The sequence below is a fragment of the Macaca nemestrina genome, chromosome 6, assembly GCF_043159975.1.
Source record: "Macaca nemestrina isolate mMacNem1 chromosome 6, mMacNem.hap1, whole genome shotgun sequence".
In the NCBI taxonomy this organism is placed as follows: domain Eukaryota; kingdom Metazoa; phylum Chordata; class Mammalia; order Primates; family Cercopithecidae; genus Macaca; species Macaca nemestrina.
The window spans coordinates 56,875,806-56,896,740 of record NC_092130.1 but is presented as its reverse complement, the minus strand read 5'-3'; the positions used below and the strand labels follow the sequence as shown (position 1 = coordinate 56,896,740).

At 38.6% G+C, this 20,935-nt stretch overlaps 1 protein-coding gene across 13 annotated transcripts in view; it reads left to right on the top strand.

Annotated features, from left to right (window-relative positions):
- The first annotated feature begins 2,013 nt into the window (after nucleotides 1-2,013).
- The window catches only part of LOC105463150 (casein kinase 1 gamma 3), a 102,562-nt gene continuing 83,640 nt past the window's right edge, over nucleotides 2,014-20,935 (top strand). For 2 of the 13 annotated variants that reach the window (XM_011710122.3, XM_011710120.3), the window contains exon 1: nucleotides 3,788-4,398. The gene's annotated coding sequence lies outside the window, so the exon portion shown is untranslated. Of the gene's footprint in view, nucleotides 2,427-2,950; nucleotides 3,719-3,785; nucleotides 4,399-20,935 lie in introns of those variants that run through there. The other 11 variants (XM_024787146.2, XM_024787145.2, XM_011710115.3 and 8 more) reach the window with 10 other exon arrangements.

Sequence of the window (20,935 nt, the reverse complement as noted above, 5' to 3'; positions counted from 1 at the left end):
GAGGGGAGAAGGAATAAAGAAATCTGTAACTGGCTGTGATCAATTCGTTTTAAGTACCACTGTACTTACTTAGACCAGCTCATTTTTAATTTAAAAATGTGATTTGATCATATATTTATATACTTGACTTTCTCAACCATTTATGAAAACTTAGAAGGGTGGGTGTTCTTTATCAAAACTGAGTTTTTTGAGGTAGAGAGAATAAAATGGTTTGTTGGGAGTTGAGGACAATATTTAGTTTCCTGTGTTGCAGACACTTCTACTGAGTGAGATGTCAACTTTGTTTCCTGTCTAGCAGGGGGTCCTGGGAGAGATCAGAAATTCTGGGATATGTCATCTGCTTAGGCAAGTCACTCACAATTCTGAGCATGCATACATCTTAGCTGCTTTTGAGTCTCCTACAGAACGACGGTGTGGTAAGTATGGAGCAGAGCTCTTAACACTACCCTTCTAAGACTGGTGATGCTAGTCACTTCTTAACTTCCGGTTTGGAGAACAAAGTGAGAAGGGAGGTTTTCTTTTCTGTTTGTTTTGTTTTGTTTTGTTTTTTTAAAAGGCACTGTTGGCCGGGCTTGGTGGCTCATGCCTGTTAATTCCAGCACTTTGGGAGGCCAAGGCGGGCGGATCACGAGGTCAGGAGAACGAAACCATCCTGGCTAACACGGTGAAATCCGGTCTCTACTAAAAATGCAAAAAATTAGCCAGGCCTGGCGGCGGGCGCCTGTAGTCCCAGCTACTTGGGAGGCTGAGGCAGGAGAATGGCATGAACCCGGGAGGCGGAGCTTGCAGTGAGTCGAGATCGCGCCCTGAACTCCTGGGCGACTAAGCGAGAGACTCCGTCTCAAAAAAAAAAGGCACTGTTGTATTACAAACCAAAATCAAAAACAGATTTCCATACTAACTACTCCTCCAAAGGTAACGCATTAGCTATACCATTAATCTGGCAAAGTAGGGAGGAAAATGAAGGAGTGCATTTGTTTCATTAGAGGCATTTCGTTTTGAGAGGTGGACAGGAGAGCTATATACAAGACTCAAGTTTCTTGATACAGTAAGTACATCAAGAATATAAACGTGTTTGATAAAATGAACATTTTAAAAACATGGCACCAGGCTATGATTCTTCTTCCTGCACACCTTCATGCCTAACTTTTTGAAAGGACTTGAGACATATGAATCACAATTTTAAAAAATTATAGTTTCAATGCCTTCGTGGTGGATCAATTTCCGTAGAAGTCTACCAAAATGACTTATCTTCATCCCTGGGAACCAACTGCAAGAGGGAAAATGAAAGGAATATCATATTCTTTCTATGTAGGCAGAGTGGACTTGAGTGCGGGTCAGAAACACTGATTTCAGTTTGTGCACTACAACTTGATGACTTGGGTGACGTTTGGCTTCTCAGAACTTTGGGAGATGAATTTGAAAAACAGATAATACCACACTATATAATTCAGAGGATTACCTCAGCTTACAAACAGCAAATGAGATGCAAATGTGAGACATAATTCATATTTCTAAGCAGTTGGAGCCCTGATATAGCACTGGGGTTATAGAGAAGTTGGGGAAAATGTCAACCCAGTGATGTCATACTCCTAGGCCAGGCCCTAAGATTTTTTGGAACCTGGCGGGCTGAGCACAATAGGGAAAGCCTCAGCACCCTGACTTGGCACAATGGCACCCTTAAGGCTCTTTGCTCACTCAATTCTTAGTAGCTCTCCTAAAGCACGGGGGTGTTTTCTTCCAGTTCTCTGCGTAGACTTTGCTATGCCTCTCCGCCCACTGCCTCATCCAGAGAAACACTCGTATCCACCACCGCTCCTCACTTTCCCTCACGCACGGCTCTAGAAAGACGAGGAGAAGGCGCGGCGTAGGCTTTATATACTTTGCCAGCCAATGACCGCGCCGTCTCCTTTCCGGTCGGCGATCCGACCAATCCAAGAAGGCTGGTGCAATCTTCGGCTCTACTCGGCTCTTTTCGCTGATGCGGGCAGCTTGGGGGCCGCGGCAGCTAGAGAGACGCTTTCCTTTTTAATTTTTTTTCCATGTGTTCACTTCCGGGTCCGGCGTCGATCCGGATGCCCGAGGCAGAAGGATGTTTGACCTCCGGATAAGCGAGGCGCCGCTGTGCATTCATTCCCAGCTGCATCGGTGGCGACAGCAGAGGCTCGGGCGGCGACTCTCCGGCCAGCGGCGGCGGTAGGAGACACCAGCGGCAGTGCAAGGACCGAATCCGAGCAGCGCTGCGTTACCTCGCTCGCTCCTTCCCCCCTACCTCGCTCGCTCGCTCCCTGCGTGCTCGCTTTCCTCCTCCGGCCGCCGGCGGGTGTGATGTGCCGCCGTCGCTGCCCCCGCCGGCGCTGACTGACTGACTGGGGGCGCCGCCCGCGCCCGGGACCGACCCCGCTGCTCGCGGCCGCGCCTTTGAGGTAAAGCCCCCTGCGCGTTGGTGCTCGGCCGCCAGCCCCGGCCCGGTGGCTGCCTCGGCGCGGCCGCGGCGCCCTCCCTCCCGGATGGGGCTGGGGTCTCGGGCGGGGTGGGGTGGGGTGCGGCGGGGGCGGCGCCGCCGGCGCGGGTGTCGGGGGAGGGGTGGGCGAAGACCGGGGCGGGCGGCCAGGAGGCGTGGGCCGGAGGGGGCCGCGGTCGGAGGCTGAGGGCGCGGAGGGCTAGGGGGCAGCGGGGGCCGCGGGTGGCGGGCCGGGCTGGGTGCAAAAGTTGCCGGAGTGGTGCGGCGCGACTGGGACGGCGAGGGAGGTGGGCCAGCTGGCCCGGCGGGGGCTTCCTTAGAAGAGATTGGGAGGTGGGGAGTGTCGCCCACGGTGCTCCTTGACTGTGTCCCGACAATTCCCTTTGGAGTAGGGGCTTTGGGCAGGAAGGAGGCATGTATCGGCTGGGAGGAGGCGACAGGGGCCAGCGTTCAGTTCAGGGATAAACTTCCCGTTGGAGTGTTTAAGGGGTTGGGTGGGGGGACACAGGGATTTACCTGTTTCTTAGAGCTTTGACTCAGCTCAAAACTTAACTAAGACATTAGTCAAAGGTTAACATAATTACTCTGATGGTTACTCTCATGGTGCCGGTTTGTTTGTTTATCCCACAAGCAGGGGAAGTGACTCTGAGAGGCGTCGGGTCTCTTGGTCCATAGCCTCCACATTTCTTTTCAGCAGGACGAGGAGGGAGATGTGTGTCTATTCGTGAGGTGGGGGTAGTTAGGCCTGTGTCATGGTCATTCCCCTTCTCCCACCTCATGTTTCAGGGAGGAAAAGTTCAGATGGGGGAGAGAGAGAGTGTGCCTGTGTGTGTGGGAGACAGCTACTGTTGATACACTGTGTGAATTACTTTTAACTCTTTTGTGGTAATCACCCAGGCTGCTCAGTGGCCCCTTTTAAATCTTCTGCTAAAATATCTACTTTAAATTAGAGGATTATATAAGTACTTATTTTTAATGAATTAAGAAAGTAAGTCATTATTTTAACTTTTGTAATTCTTCCGATTCAAATGACATTTGCCCACAGATATAAGAGATAGCAAACTATATCTAAGATGGGATATAAAATTAAAACTGTATACATTTTAAAGATGTTTCTTTTTAAAGATGTTTCTTCGAGGAGTATTGGCTTTCCCCATACATTTAGAAGAAAAACATTACAGGAATTGTGAGAATAATGTGGAATTAGAAAGATGTGAAACTAGAAATCATTTTTCGTCAAAAAAATCAGATCTGGTGTGTGACATTCTTAATAGCTTTCTTTTTTTTTTTTTTTGGAGATGTACTTAGTGTATTTTGTAATTATTTACAAACTTTGCTCCAGTTGTATCTTAAGATAAAATTATCTTATTTTGTATAGTTAACCTTTATAGTTGCACAGAAGATAAAAGATAAAAATTACATTTATGGGCATTGGAAGAAAGATGTTATCAAATACATTGTATGGCTTTGAGATACATTCTTAGCAGAATGTACAGACACTTCTGCTTTATGTGAACTTGCATTTCTGAATATGTATTAAGTAGAAGTAATTATTAGAATGGGGGACAGAAAGGTTAATTTTAATGTTATGAATGACATTTTTTGGGGGATCTTGAGAAACGATTATCTTAATGATGATTTATTGTAGTCATCCACCCCTTCTGCCATTCATCAGCTTAAACATTAGTGCATTACGTAATTATTGACATTTTCATCATTAGATTTTGCAAGCATTTACAATATATTGACAAAATCTTCTGTACGTGAAAGGCATTTATTACTTCCTTGAAAATAAAGGACTGGGATTAGTGGAATCAAGGAATTAATTCAACCAGGACCACCTTTACTGTGTGGCAAGGATGGAACAGTGGGTAGAATATGAAGATGAATGAGACTCAGTACTGCCTTCAAGGGAGAAGCAGACATACACAGAGGTAATTCACAGATTCCTGTGGGTTTTGTTGGAGGTGTATTGGACGCATGGGGTGTGTGTGAGACACTAATTTTTGACTGGGAAATTTTGAATGAATGTAGAGCTGGTAACACTCCATCTGGGCCTTAACATAGTTTAATAGGCAAAATGGGGGCGGAGGGAGTGACGGTGGGGGTAGTTTCCTGGGTGAAGGGAACAGCCTGAGCAAAGGCATGTGATTGTGTTACAGGGCTTGTTGAACTGGACATAAGGCTGTTTTGCCAGGAGGTCTTTGTGGGAGAAGCTATGAAAGTAGCTGGAGATCAGGCCATGGAAGTCCAACTTGTATTTAAAGATGAGTCAGTTGGAGGCATGAAGGTCCAAATGTAGGAACCTATGCTACAGTAGATAGGCAAATAAGGATAGTAAGTTTAAGGAAACAAGTTATAACAAAATAGTCAATTTTCTATCATTGGCACTACTGAAGGAAAGCAGAAAAGTATATAATCCAAAACAATCTATACATAGTTTCGTTATATTTAATTATTTGCATTTTAATATGAGTGTGTATGGTAATCTAGTAATTGGTTATACATGGAATCAATCCAGACTGTAAAAATGTGACTCAAGAAGAGAAGCTCTCCAGTTACTTCTCTGTGTCTCCTCTGATCCATCCTGTAATCCCTCTATGCTGGGAGTAGACTTATTCTGGTATAGTTTATTGGTTCAGATGTTTTTCAGAATGGAAGAAGTGGTGGTTTTGTTCCAAAGGGCTTCCCAAAAGGATGTATCAAACTAAATAGAAGGAATGCTGAAGTATTAAATAACAAAATATAGGTCATTGAATAGTTACATTATTGTTAATAGTGAGATTTACTGTGGATGAAGTGAAATGTAAAGAGTGTATGTTTTCACAGAAAGTGGTTTTAATGAAGTAATAATAAAGGAATCTGTACGTGAAGAAAATTGACAGTAACAGAGGGATGACAATATGAGACACTTTCACAGTTCCGGATAAATGTGTGTGAAGTTTTTAAGTCATCTTAAATATTAGATGACCCTAAAATAATGTAACCCCACACTTAATCATTATCAAAGGAGTGCTTAGAAAAAAAAATCAGTTTATAAGTGCATGTAGAATCATGTTACAGGGAAAATTGAAGGTTTTTTTCCTCCTAAATATTTCCCTCTTAGCTTCCTTAATTATTCCCCTCTTAGTATTCAAAAAGGACTTATAACTGAATTTGTGTTCCCTTCAACCTCCCAGTAACAACAACAATACCTCCTATAATTTATTAAGTGCATACTTTGATAAAGGCCATAAATGATACTATTAAGACAACTCTATGAGTTAGGTGGTGTAACCTCATTTTTGAAAGCAGGAAACAGTCTTCTGGAGTTTAAATAATGTGTTGAAGATATATCTTGGAAGTAGCAGAGTGAATGTTTGAATCTTTTTTTTTTTCTGACTTCAAAGTCTTAATCCACCAGTGATCTATTTTTTCTTATTTTCCGTCTTCATCCTTTTTCTGATCTTTTCTCAAGCAGTTGGCAATTAGTGGTATTAATTGATAGTATGTGTCTGAGTGTTGGTTCTTTATGATGTAATTTCTTCAGAAGTGGCAGTTTTGAGGTATCTGTCTTTAATTGTGGGATTCTGTAGGTGCAGACAGTATGGTTCCGGTAATTTAAGGTACCTCAGAGCATCACCTTTTGCTGATCTGCAGGACAGAACTATGCTTGGATTCTTAATGTATAGAAATCAAGTGTGCATTCTCTATTAATGTGAAATGATTTTCAGGAGCATCTGAACTGCTCAGGAAATATGGAAGGAGAGATAAATGTAGAAATGTATAATTTTTAGCGACATAGTGGAGGCTGCTGTTAGACATTTTTTGTTTCTTTTTTTTAAGCTCTCTCTGAAAGCTGAGATTTAGCAACTATAAATGTTTGGGCTTCCCTTCTATTATGAAACCTAAGGAAAATATGTATTGATTTGTTCTTAGACCATAGTGATTGGTTATACTCTCTCCTGCCACTTGGTGCTTATCATCTTAGTTATAAGAAATCATTTTTAACAATGAATTGAAGTATTGGGGAGATAAGACATACTTTTTTGGTTGCTTTGTTTACTAATGATATGTTACATAGTTATAATTTATTGAAAATTTATGAGTATGTCCACATGGCTAAATCATGTCCACATTTTTCATAACTTTTCAATGGAATGAGATAAGATCTGATGATACTCTTTTTCTTAAATGCAAAGTTTAATGTTTTTTTCTCTAGGGTAGTAATGTGAGGTTGAAGTTGTATTCAAATTTATTACATTTATTTAGATCACTTTGTGTTACCTGGAAGTACTTTCTTTAGCTGATAGCTACATTTGGAAAAAAAGGGAAGAGAGTTACCCTGTTACTCCGCCATTGTGTTCTTCATCAAAATGGAGGAAATTCATATAAAGTGCCAAGGACTATGTGATGCCTGCCACATAGTAGGCACTGTGTAAATCTTCTGTCCTTCATTTCAGAAGTTGCTGATAAGAATTTTAGAGGGTGGATTGGTGGGTAGATAAGCAAAGACTCTCAGGAACACCCTGTTACAGGAAAATGTCTCTTACCTGACCTCTGCTTAACCCACTCGTGAGATTAAATGATAGTTTTCATTCTCTCTGTAGAATTTGCTGACTGATGCTTATGCTACATTGAGTGTAGCCTATTCTTTAGTTTGATCTTGGACTTTTATTCCCCCCAATTACTGTATACTTACCAAGAGACATGTGTGTTTGTACCCAACACACTGTTATGGCACTTGATGATGTAATCGCATAGTTTAATGAATTATTATTCAGTGAACTCCAAAGATAAAAAGGTGTTTGTATGAGAACCAGTTGGCTGCTTTGAAATCAAGTGAGTAGCCAAAATCAATTATGGTTGAAATAGATGAGGGTGAAATAATTTTAAATGATCAGGGAAAAAAAAACCCTAATAATCTAAAAAAATCTGCAATAATATTAGTTTTCACATGTTTGTAAAATGTCTTTCTGTGTTTAAGAAACAGAAACTGGAAATCACAGGTGTTGTTTTATGGGGAGTGGTTTTTGCAAGAAAAATGAAATAGAACTTTCATCAATAGACCCACACTTGAAGAAAAGGCCATACCTCTGTATTATAAGATTGTCTTGTGAATGGACATTTTTGTTTTAGTTGTAATAAAATGTATAGAGTTTGTAGATGTTGAGAAATGATTTCCTTTTTAGGCTAACTTCAGAACCGTTGATTAATTGTAATGTATTAAAGAAGTTGTCTGCTTCTAAAACATCATCTTTCCTAGTTTACGCTACTGCTTAGAGATTTATTTAATAGCATCCTCTTTAAGGAAAAAAAAAAAAAAAAGATGATTCTGGTTTTCCCAGAGGTTCATTCCTTAGAGTGAATTGTTTAATTGTCTAGTCAGGTGATCAATCTATGGTTCTCACATATTTCCCAATATGGTCCCTAATCTGATTTCATAAGCTACCTTTCAACTTTTATGTACGTCAGGGTTGGAGGGGTAAGCCTTCTTATAGTTCCAACATCTCCTCCATCCAAGTAGGAATGCGGAGGTAGAGGAGATTGTTCTTTGGAAGAGGAAATGTGGCACCCTTGATATATACGGGAGCACTTGAGCCTCCTGTCTCACCTAGCTCAGTCCAAGTGGAAAGGAGAACTTTCAGTTGAAGGAGCAGGAAGTCCAGGTTGGAGAAGGAGCGATATATGTGGTATGCTATGTATTTTGGTGTAACCACATTGCTTGCTGAATTACAGTAGATGCTGAAATGGCACATTGAAGTATGAAGGTAGGGTGGGTGGCTGCAAGCTAGTACTTGAGGGCTCTGGCCTTCCTCTCTGTGATATTCTTGGCTCTCTGTCTTCTGTGTGTTGGAGTCATCCTAAGGCCAGCAGCAAGATCACATCTAGACAGGCATTGGCCCGAGGAAGGAATGGATCTCTCTCTCTCTTTTTCTGTCTCTGTCTCTGGAAAAGCAAATAAATCTTTTGCATAAGCCTACCAACATACTTTTCTCTTCATATCTTATTGACCAGAATTAGGTCACATGTATGTCCTAACTAGTTATCTCAAGGAAAGTAAAGTTATCATGGTTGGTTTCTACTAATCAGGAGATACCTTCTGCAATTGGTGTTGGGATCACATTTTTCTGAGTTAGATGGAAGAGGGAGGATATTTTTAAAAAATTGTGGGAAGGAAGAATTTGGGGGATATGGATGTAAGAGAGATGATCAATAGTGACCGCTATATCTACCTGTTTTGAAGCGATTCTCATGCTTCAGTGTCCCAAGTAGCTGGGATTACAGGCGCATGCCACTGCACCCAGCTAATTTTTGTATTTTTAGTATAGATGGGGTTTCTCCATGCTGGCCAGTCTGGTCTCGAACTCCTGGCCTCAAGTGATCTGCCTGCCTTGGCCTCCCAATGTGCTGGGCTTATAGGCGTGAGTCACCGTGGCTGGCCAGTTACTTTTTTTTGTTGTTGTTGAGATAGAGTTTTACTCTTGTCTCCCGGGCTGGCATGCAATGGTGTGATCTCGGCTCATTGCAACCTCTGCCTCTTGGGTTCAAGTGATTCTCCTGCCTTAGCCTCCTGAGTAGTTGGGATTACAGGCACTCACCACCTTTCCCGGCTAATTGCTGTATTTTTAGTAGAGATGGGGTTTCACCATGTTGGCCAGGCTGGTCTTGAGCTCCTGACCTCAGGTGATCCTCCTGCCTCCGTCTCCCAAAGTGCTGGATTACAGGTGTGAGCCACCGCGCCTGGCTGGGTCTGAATATTTTAGGAGCTAAAAACCCTACTTTATTTTTTCATTGGCTAACTTTGAGTCAATAAAATAGGTGGTTAAGTTGAAAGATTATATTTTTTTCCATGAAACTCATGAAGCTATTTAATTTTAAATTAAAAATGTGTTCCTATAAACTCATTTAAAATTTTCTTCTGCATTGTTGCTTTCCTTCCTCACCATAAAGTTGCCCATAGCTTTGATTTCATTGATTACTTTGCTTGTCATGTCTGGGGAGAATAAGTGAATTGAGGAAATGGGAGTTTCTTGGTCAGAAGGATTTATTTTGAATCCTGGAATACCAGTGAGATTGGAGGAAAGGATGGTTTTTACGTATTTCGAGAGCAGCAAAGTTGGTGAGGGAGTGGGGAGAAGGAAAGAACCATAGAATTTTAGAATTAAAGTGAATCATAGGAAGATTGAAATGCTCAAGTCACACTCCTGGTTAGTAGAACTCTTATCCTAATTACTAGTGTAATACTGTTTCTAAGTAAGAATTAGGAGGCCATAATAATCTTGTCTGCTTTGCAGTTTTGCTCAGGACTATGGGCTACCACTGTAAATCAGTCAGCTAATCACCTTTAGTACAGATACCTGTGTTCTTAGGCTTTGGAAAAATTTAACCAGAAGTTTTCTTTCTTTTTTCCAGTAAAAGAAGTAAATAGACAAAGTTTTTCAGTTTGCCTCAAGCAGTCAACAGCAATGACACCATCACACAGAAAGACAGACAGACAGACACACACACACACCCCCACACACACACAATAATATTAAACCTAGCCTGCTTAAATGAAAGTACAAAAGCAGACTATTTGGGACAATTTATTATTTTATTTTCAAGAAAATGATCTTAAACATTTCTTTACTGTCAATATATGTAAATGAAAGGAATATATATGTGCATATATGCTATACATATATACATAGGTACATATATGTATGGGTTGTAAGTATGTGGAGTAAACCCATCCATCTTCTGGAAGAATATTTATGTTAATGACAGTTGCTTATATGTGGTGAGATTTAGGATGATTTTTATTTTTATACTTCATATACTTCTCTATATTGTTTGGGTTTTCAGCTATCACTGTGCATTATTTCTACCATCAGAAAAAACAGTAATTTTTTTTTTTTTTTTTGAGGAGAGTAGAATCTTGGGGTGGGATGTGTTTACTACCAGTTTAGATTTTAATATGTAACTTTGCTTTCCTTTTATATTACCATGAATAAAGTGTGCCTCAAATGTATTGATACTTTGCAGTTTTATGTTTAAAATTGGATTTATTAAAATTACTTATCTTAAAGTTTTAAGTTGAAATTGGCCATATAATATCTTCTGGTACAAATATATGTTATAAAATTAGTGGACTTCTGAATATTTTGAAATTATTGTGTTATCTATTTTTTAAATTTGTTTGGTTTGACTTCAGGTGGTATACTAGGCCGTGTATTAGACTGTGATTTATTAGAGTTAAAATTATATTCAGAATTTCCTTTAGTAAAAAGGGAAGTGAAAATGTTTTTTTTTCTTTACACCCAGTCTCTGTCATGTTTATTTTCTATTTCTGTAAAATACTTATTTTATATTCTAGCAATGAATACTTTCAAGTGGCAGGCAAATATATTAGGTAATCAGGACAGAAGAGAGAAAATTTCTGGTATTCTGTAAGTCTTAGTGTGTGCAAATTTATGACTATAGGACCTTTTAATAAAATTCTAATTTGGAGTACAACAATAGTCTAGTATCGTTTTGGAGATGAAACTAGTAGGTGTCAGTTGTAGATGACATTGAAAAAAAGTGTTTATAGATGCATAATTTTTACAAAACATTATTTGCTTTTCTACATTTATTTTAGGGAATCTGACAACAGTCCGACTCTCCCTACTTCAAAAATGTAAATCTTTAAGTCTTAAAGATGTGAAATCTTGTGATGCCAGTTTTTATTTAAAAAAAAGGATCTTTACTGAGCACTTTTTCTGTCATATGAGTATCAGGATATGTTGTAGCTGATGTGTCTTTATATAATTGAGATTCTGCAAATGTTTGTAGTTAATAAAGTATTGAAATATAATCAACTCCTTAAGATAATTGTTTTGAGTATTTTCTGATATCTGTTGAAAGTTGATAAGTAGAATAATGCATATTGTATATTTGCTTATTATTGTATGCTTTGCTGTTTACCTTAATACCCTGCTAATGAAGGTGGTTTTTTGAAGACTGAAAAGAAATCCTGAACATTTGGGAATGAGAATATCCAATAAGCTAAAATTAATTTTACTCTACACACTTGTTTACAAATTTCCAGTTGAAAATTAGTAATTTTTCTTCTGTGATAGAGTAAATGAAAGAAGTAAAATGGGCAATTTTAAAGAGAGTTCCTGCAGTCCTTGCTATGGGGCTGGGAATGCTAACATTTAACTAAATAGATGAGAGGAGGGAAGGGTTTGTGGAGAAAGTTTTTACTAGTGGTTCTTGGCCCGACTTCATATTACAGTTTTCTTGGCAGCTTAAAAAAAAAAGACAGATGTTGGGATCCTACCCATGCTAATTTATATTCCATAAATAATCAGTAGGGCCCGGAAAGGGCTAGGGCATTGATATATTTTAGGATTTCTACAGACGATTCCAGTGTGTTGCAGGGTTGAAAAAAACTAATTTCTCCTTCGTTTTACACTCTCCTCTTAGCCCTTTAAAAAAATGACTTCCTTTTATTTTCCAACTGTCTTTTTAAAATTTGGAAGGAGATATGAAGATGACACAGAAGAAAAAGCAAAGAAAATATTAGCAAGAGAATCAAGTTAAAGTAGCTTCATACAGTTAGTTGTTCCTCAGTAATTGGTTCCAGGACCCCTCACGGCTACCAAAATCCAAGGATGAGCTGGGCGCTGTGGCTCACCCCAGCACTTTGGGAGGCAGAGGCAGGCGGATCACGAGGTCGTGATATTGAGACCATCTGGCTAACATGGTGAAACCTTTTCTCTACTAAAAGTATAGAAAATTAGCCGGGTGTGGTGGCACATGCCTGTAGTCCCAGCTACTTGGGAGGCTGAGGCAGGAGAATCGCTTGAACCTGGGAGGTAGAGGTTGCAGTGAGGCGAGATCGCACCATTGTACTCCAGCCTAGGTGACAGAGCAAGACTCTGTCTCAAAAACAAAACAAAACAAAAAATTTCCAAGGATGTGGTCAAGTACCTATATAAAATGGCACAGTATTTGCCTGTAACCTTTGACACTTTCCCCTGTACTTTAGGTTATTCCTAGATTACTTGTAATACCTAATACAATGTAAATGCTGTGTAAATAGTTGTTATGAAGTATTGTTTAGGGAATAATGGTTTAAAAAAACAGTCTGTACATGTTTAGTACAGATGCTTTTTTTTTCCTGAATATCTCAATCTGAGGTTGGTTGAATCCAAGGATGCATAGATAACAAGGGTCAATTGTACTTAGCATCCTTAGTAAGGCCCCTATATTCATTGCTCATTAGCAGTCTTTGATAAGTATAATGCCAAAGTTAGATAATTTCTAAAGCTTGGAAAGTTTGTTACGGGGAAATTTATCAAAAATAAATTAAGGCATCAATTCAGTTGTTTCTGGAAATCTTAGGAGACCTAAGTGATATCTTTAAAGTTATTACAAATTATAAGAGGGCAAGAAGTGTTACTAATAAAGTTATTCATTTTAGGTTATATTTACTATATTTACAATGTCATTGAGTTGTATTTTTTATGGAACATCAGGATAGAAGGGACTTCAAAGATTATTTAGTATAACTGTACTTCTACTGCTTTATTCTTTTTTATACCGCTGTTGATGAGGAACGGTCTCTGTTTTTTACTGTTCAGTGAAAATATTTTACCTTAGTTATAGTATATTGTGTTTATTGCATATAGATTATATTGTTTATATTGCATATAGTTTGGAAATATATACACGTAAATACACTGTGATAATAGGGTTTTATAGGGTTATTGCATCTCGATATCTGGGACAAAATTAGGGTCCTTTCAGTGACTGACTTGATATTGCTTCCTGGGTCAGGAACACCCTCAGCAGTTACAGTGTTTTTTCTGTGACAAAATGAGAGCAAGCCATTTTAGGATGAGTTCAATATATTCAATTCAATGAACATTTTTTGTGTGGTGGCAAAATTGGATTTGGCAGTTCTATAAATTGCAAGGGTTAGATTTCTAAAAACTGCCCTGATAGGAAGGGGAATGTGGTACAGAAATTTAGCACTGGGTAGGGTTTAGAGGACATGTTGTGTGAACCAGTAGGAGACTTTTGGAATTATTCTGGATTCACCAAAATACCACAATAAAATTGGTACATGATAAAGAGTAATGAGTACCGTTCTATAGGACCATAATTCCTTTTCAACAGTTTTAACATCCACAGCACTCTGAAAACCAAAACTTTTTCTGTTTGGCACAAATTGATTTTTTCACAAAATCTGTTCGGAACTGTTCTCTTTATTTCATATATTTAAAGGTTTCATTGTGGAAATAGCAAATGTTTGATTATAGTGTGCTGTCCCAGGCTTCTCTGTACTATCCCAGCCTTCTCTAGAGGTGTTGTTAAATATATAGTGTATACCCACTGTATCACCTGTCAAAAATCTCCAGACATTCTGAATTCTAAGACATGTTTGACTGCCAGAATGTTGGAAAACGAGCTATGGACCTGCATCAGCCCCTTAATAGAAACTACTCCATATCTTACTTCTCTGAGGTGGAGTTTCAGTAAGATGCTAGTAAATTTCTTCTGCCTTTTTTCTTGTAAATATATAAATGCAAAATGGCATTTTATTTGAATCTGTGTTAGTTTCTTTAACAGTTGTTGAAAGCTCTCCTGGGTTTTTGACACTAAGTTATTAACTCTGGTCACTGTAGTCCCAGAAGCGTTGTGTGATTAGGATGCTTGAGATGGAAAATGTTTTGGGTAACTTTGGCATAACTGAGTATTCATCAAACACTCTTTTTAGTCCTTGGGGTTACATAATTTTACCTTTGCACATGATAACTTCATGCCAAAGCGCCTACAGGCAGCCCTCTCTTTTACATATCTTGGCTTCCTTTTTTAATAATAGAAAGAAGCAGGGGTGTGGTTGCAATGCCTCTGTTTTAGTTTCCTTAAACTTCCTTAATTTGTTTTTAAGACTTCATTTCAAATATATTTATATCTGCTTTGGCTTATTCTTATTTTTTGCCTCCAGTTCCTTTTCTCATACTTTCTGGTTCTTCTCGGTTCTTTTCCTCTTCCTCCTCCTCCCCCACTGTAAGATAATATTCCTCAAGAAGAAAAACTTACAGTTATGGTATTCTGTATCAGAAAAATTTTCTGCCTCCCAGAAAGGTGACAAATAAATCTGCATATTTTAGTATTATAGTTCCCTAAAGAGGACTTTTGTTTTAAGGGAATGGTTATTGTACCTCTTGTGCAGAGGTAGTGTTCTGTGTATGTGGTCTCTTTGCTTTCTTTCCATCCTTAAACACTGAAGGATAATGGGAGGGGGAGCACTAGCGTTGTATGCATTTTAAGCTATGTTTTCAAGTTCAACAAGATAACAGGCACTCTCTAGATCCTAATAGGAGCATGTGAAACTTATAGGTAGCCATTCTTCTCCACCTCAAGAATAAGGTTTAAAATTTACACAGTTAGGTTATATGCACTGGCTTTGTGCTCGGAAAGCACTATAATTCTATTGTCGTTTGTATCATATTTCCTTTTGTTGCTTGCTTAAACTATGTGATGTCAGGTGGGTTGTCTTGTTTGCCATTTGTATTTCCTGCCTTTAGTACATAATAGGTCTTTAATGATCACTTATTTGTTGAATGGATTGTTTCTTTTTTTTTTTTTTTTAAATCAGGGAGAATGTTAACATGGGAGAACCTTGATTAAATGCCTTGCAAGGTACCAAGCTTATCCTACACCAGTTGTTTGCATTTTTTTTTTTTTGAGACGAAGTCTTACTCTGTCACCCGGGTTGGAGTGCAGTGGTGCAATCTCGGCTCACTACGGCCTCGTCTCTGGGTTCAAGCACTTCTCCTGCCTCAGCCTCCCGAGTATCTGGGATTATAGGCTTGTTCCACCATGCCCAGCTAGTTTTTGTATTTTCACCATATTGACCAGGCTTGGTCTTAACCTCATGACCTGAAGCGATCTGCCCACCTCAGCCTCCCAAAGTGTTGGGATTACAGGCTGAGCCGCCACGCCTGGCAGTTTGCATTGTTACAGTTGTATGAGACAATCTCAAACACATAAACTGTTTCCAATTTAAATAAAATAAACACAAGCATCTGACTTAGCTGCTCAAGCTTAAAAGTAGAAATACTGCCCATACTTCTTGCAGGCTTTGTTCATTTTTTTTCTACCATCAGAGTGAACAGGCAACCTACAGAATGGGAGAAAATTTTTGCAATCTACTCATCTGACAAAGGGCTAATATCCAGAACCTACAAAGAACTCAAACAAATTTACAAGAAAAAAACAAACAACCCCATCAAAAAGTGGGCAAAGGATATGAACAGACATTTCTCAAAAGAAGACATTCATACAGCCAACAGACACATGAAAAAATGCTCATCATCACTGGCCATCAGAGAAATGCAAATCAAAACCACAATGAGATACCATCTCACACCAGTTAGAATGGCGATCATTCAAAAGTCAGGAAACAACAGGTGCTGGAGAGGATGTGGAGAAATAGGAACACTTTTACACTGTTGGTGGGATTGTAAACTAGTTCAACCATTATGGAAAACAGTATGGCGATTCCTCAAGGATCTAGAACTAGATGTACCATATGACCCAGCCATCCCATTACTGGGTATATACCCAAAGGATCATAAATTATGCTGCTATAAAGACACATGCACACGTATGTTTATTGCAGCACTATTCACAATAGCAAAGACTTGGAATCAACCCAAATGTCCATCAGTGACAGATTGGATTAAGAAAATGTGGCACATATACACCATGGAATACTATGCAGCCATCAAAAAGGATGAGTTTGCATCCTTTGTAGGGACATGGATGCAGCTGGAAACCATCATTCTTAGCAAACTATCACAAGAACAGAAAACCAAACACCGCATGTTCTCACTCATAGGTGGGAACTGAACAATAAGATCACTTGGACTCAGGAAGGGGAACATCACACACAGGGGCCTATCATGGGGAGGGGGGAGGGGGGAGGGATTGCATTGGGAGTTATACCTGATGTAAATGATGAGTTGATGGGTGCAGCACACCAACATGGCACAAGTATACATATGTAACAAACCTGCACGTTATGCACATGTACCCTACAACTTAAAGTATAATAATAATAAATAAATTTAAAAAAAAAAAAAAAAAGTAGAAATACTGGCCGGGCGCGGTGGCTCACGCCTGTAATCCCAGCACTTTGGAAGGCTGAGGCGGGTGGATCATGAGGTCAGGAGATCGAGACCTCCTGGCTAACATGGTGAAACTCAGTCTCTACTAATAATACAAAAAGAAAATTAGTCGGGCGTGGTGGCGGGCGCCTGTAGTCCCAGCTACTCGGGAGGCTGAGGCAGGAGAATGGCGTGAACCCGGGAGTCGGAGCTTGCGGTGATCCAAGATCGTGCCACTGCACTACAGCCTGGGCGACAGAGCAAGACTTCGTCTCAAAAAAAAAAAAAAAAAAATGTAGAAATACTTTACAGAAATATTTTTAAATTTATTTTTAGAGATAGGGTCTCACTCCATTGCCAAGGCTGGAGTGCAGTGGGATAATCTTGGCTCACTGCAGCCTCAAACTCCTGGGCTCAGGTGATACTCCCACCTCAGCCCCCAAAGTTGCCAGGACTACAAGCATACGCCACCATGCCTGACAATATTTTATTTATTTATTATTATTTTTTTGTAGACACAGGTTCTTGGTATATTGCCCAGGCTGGTCTTGAACTGGCCTCATGTGATCCTCCCACTCTGGCATCCCAAGGTATTGGGATGACAGGCATGAGCCACCAGCCTAGAAATACATTTTTTTTTTTTTTTTAAATGGCAGAAGTTAAAATTAAATGTATTATTGGGTGGCCAGAACGTTTGGTTAGAGGAAATATTCTTTTTTTTTTTTTTTTTAAGCATTTCAATTACTTATGATTTTAAGATATTTTTATATTAGTTTTTCTCTCTAAAATTCACTCTGCCAATATTCAAAACACAGAACAGTTCTATCACCCCTTAAAATTCCCCTTGCAGTCAACTTCTCCCACTCCTAGCAGCCACTGATTTGTTTTCTCTTTCTATGATTTTGCTTTTTCTAGAATATCATATAACTTGAATCATGTGTTATATAACCTTTTGATTCTGGCTTCTTTCACTTTGCAGAATGCATTTGAGAATCATCTATATTGTAGTGAGTGTCAGTGGTTTCTTTTTACTGCTGAGCAATATTCCATTGTATGGGTATACCTCACCTCGTTTATCTATTTGCCCATTAAGAAATGTTTCATTCATGTACAGGATTGTGTGTGTGTGTGTCTATGAACATAATTTTTTTTTTCCTTGAGTAAGATGCTAAAGTTGGGATTGTTGGGTCATATGGCAAGTGTGTGTTTAACTTTATAAGAAACTGCCAAACTATTTTTCAAAGTGGCAGTACCATTTTCATTCCCACTGGTGATATAGAAGAGTTCTAGTAGTAAGCAGTTCTAAAATTTAAGTTGGCTGTATTGAATCACTTTGGTTTGTTAGCTTGATTGCACACCAGCAATACTGGTATAGTAATATCCTGAATGTGATATTTTTATTGCTGTAGATCTGTCATTTAGAAATACTGATTTACGGGAGCCTCATTTTTGAATGAATGCAATCTTCATTGTGTTCTGGAACTATTGTTTCTTGTTCAAGTAATATAGTCCTGATCTCTATAAGAAAAACTAGGCTTTTAAAGCCTTGTGTTCATATTGGGGTTTAAGGTACCTTTGGGTCAATTCTCTGTCTCTGTCTTAAGGCTTTCATAGTTTGGGGGAAGAAGTCTCTTGATTTAGCTGGGCAGAAGGAAATCCTGTCTCCAGAGAAGTAGTAGTACTTTCAGCTTGTTTCTATCATCTGTTGCACGTTTCATTCTAGAATTTTGAAGTTAACTTATTTATAATTTACAATCAGTTATACTAAGTCTGTTCTGTGAGGAGAGTTGACATATACTTACCCAAACATCATTACCCTTAAATGAGCCTTTTAAATTTGTAGCCTTTGCATATACTAGGCTGTGTATTAGTAGTTATATATTTTTATACTTTGGAAAATTATCACTGTAGTTGAGAAGAATGAATATAACTTTGTTATGAGAACCATGTGTGATACAACCACTGACTTTTCTGGATGTACTTTCTCATTTAGTTAGCATTATAGGGAATGATCTGATAGATAAATAGCATAGCCTTTTACCAAAATACATTTTATTTTAGTTTTTTTTTTTTTTAATGGCAAACTTTACAAAGTAGTACTGTTTTCTCTGTGTTTTCTGAACATATTCAAATCTTGTTAGTTTAGGGCTCTCATTCTGAACCTCAGCTATAAAGTGCTGTTTTGAAGAGATATCTATAAACCTATTGATGAGGATAAAGTTGGTTGTCTACCTTGTTCTCAGTCATAATTTTACTAGTCACTTCAGTTTTCTGTTTTAATTTGTATTCTATTATAAACTTATTAGAGTTACTTAAAAATGAAAGTATCTGACTCAAGTGGAATTTAGAGGCTTTTATTGTTTAATGAAGAGAATACGCATTTGTGACCTCCTTTAGTGAATTTCTTTTTCTTCTGGCTCATGGCTTTGTTTTGAAGAGTTGAAATTCCCATGTAAATGACCTTTGATTTGTGGAGAGTTATTCCACCTGTAATATCTCTTAGAGCTATAAATTGCCTGCCTGCCCATAGCTTTCTCTTTCTTCCTTTATTTGAAAAAGTGATGATCGTATAAATTAACATTCTTAAATTTCTAAGAGGTTGTTCAGTCATTTATTCATTTATTCACTTATTTATTTAAGAAACTTTTAATCGGTGTTGACTAGTATGTGTTATAATAGATATTAGGGAGACAGAATTGAATAAAATGACTCTTTTCCTTGAGGACATCAGATTAACAAATGGAGTATCTTAATGTTAAAGAGTGAAAACGTCCCATATCTTTCCTCTAAATTGGTAGTGAGATGCGGAGGTTTGATCAGATTCAGTTTCAATTGTTTTTTCTTCCATTGGGAAGATCAAAGGTTGTCATTCTTTTTGGAACGTTAGCAGTCATTGATGATTCTTGCCTAGTCCATTAATTTATTAAGAGTTGTGTAATGGTTATAATTTAGTTGTCATTTCTTATTCATTTATTAGCTAGAGTACTTTTAAAGAGAAAATCCCCCTCACCAATTAGAATTTATTCTCATTATTCAGAGATTCCATATTTGTAAATTTACTTGCTTTAACCCTAAACTCAGTAGTCCCAGTCATTCACAGACATGTGCATACCCAGAGTGGCAAAAATTTTAAGTCACCCAATGCGCATGTTCCCAGTTGAGGTTGAATAAGGTGATTCTCCGCTTTCTGATGAAAAGCTTGCTTTTTGCAAGCTATTTATTACCTTTTTCCTGGTGATTTCACTGTTTAAAATGGCCCCCAAGCGTAGGGCTGATGTGCTGCTGCCTAGTGGTCCTAAGTGCAAGAGAGATGTGATAAGCCTTATGGAAAAAATTCCTGTGTTAAATAAGCTGAGTTCAGGCATGAGTATAATGCTGTTGGCTGTTAGTGCAATGTTAATGAATCAGAGATGTATATTAAATAAGGTGTCTTGAAAGAGAAACATACAAAAAACAAAACTATATATTGATTGGTTGATGAAAGTCTTGTGACCAGAGGCTGGCAGAACATAACTCTGTATTTATCTTGGAAGCAGTGGTTCAGTATTTGAAGTGACTTTATAAAACATAACTGCTGAAAAATCAGCTGTTTTTTGGTTTTCCTGAGATAAAAAAAATTCTTTTAAATCAGTATTAAAACTGTACTATAGAAAGTTATGGGTAATGGAATTAGATAGATGATTAAGAGTCCTGATGAGATCTTTTTGAGGGCAAGTTCATCACTGTATTTCTAGCACCTAGACCTGTACCTATGCTGTACCTATGTCTGGTACATGGTAAATACTCAGTAAATATTTATTGAATGAAAATAAGCATCCCAAAATTTCCTTAATGGCTTGCAGTTTAAATTTGATAGCATTGTTAGGATTAGGGTTTGCAGTGAAATTTCTGATTGTAGATAGTGCGATGACCTGCCCACAGAGGTTGGTGTGGTGAATATTTCAGTATTATAAATTTAGCATGACCTTGGCTTGATTTTTGATTCTTGTCATTCTTAAAGATGAAGGTGCTCTTTGCTTTTCTGGACTTATGTATAATAAATACTTAGGAGACCGTGTATTTTCAAATTAGATATTTCTGCTGGGTGCGGTAGCTCATACTTATATGAGCACATTGGGAGACGAAGGCAGGTGGATTGCATGAGCTCAGAAGTTTGAAACCAGCCTGGGCAACATGGCAAAACCCTGTCTCTACAAAAAATACAAAAATTAGCCTGGTGTGTGGCATGCACCTGTAGTCCCAGCTATTTTGAGATGTGTTCGAGCCACTTCACACCAGCCTGGGTGACAAAGTGAGACCGTGTCTCAAAAAAAGAATAAATAAATAATAATTATAAATAATA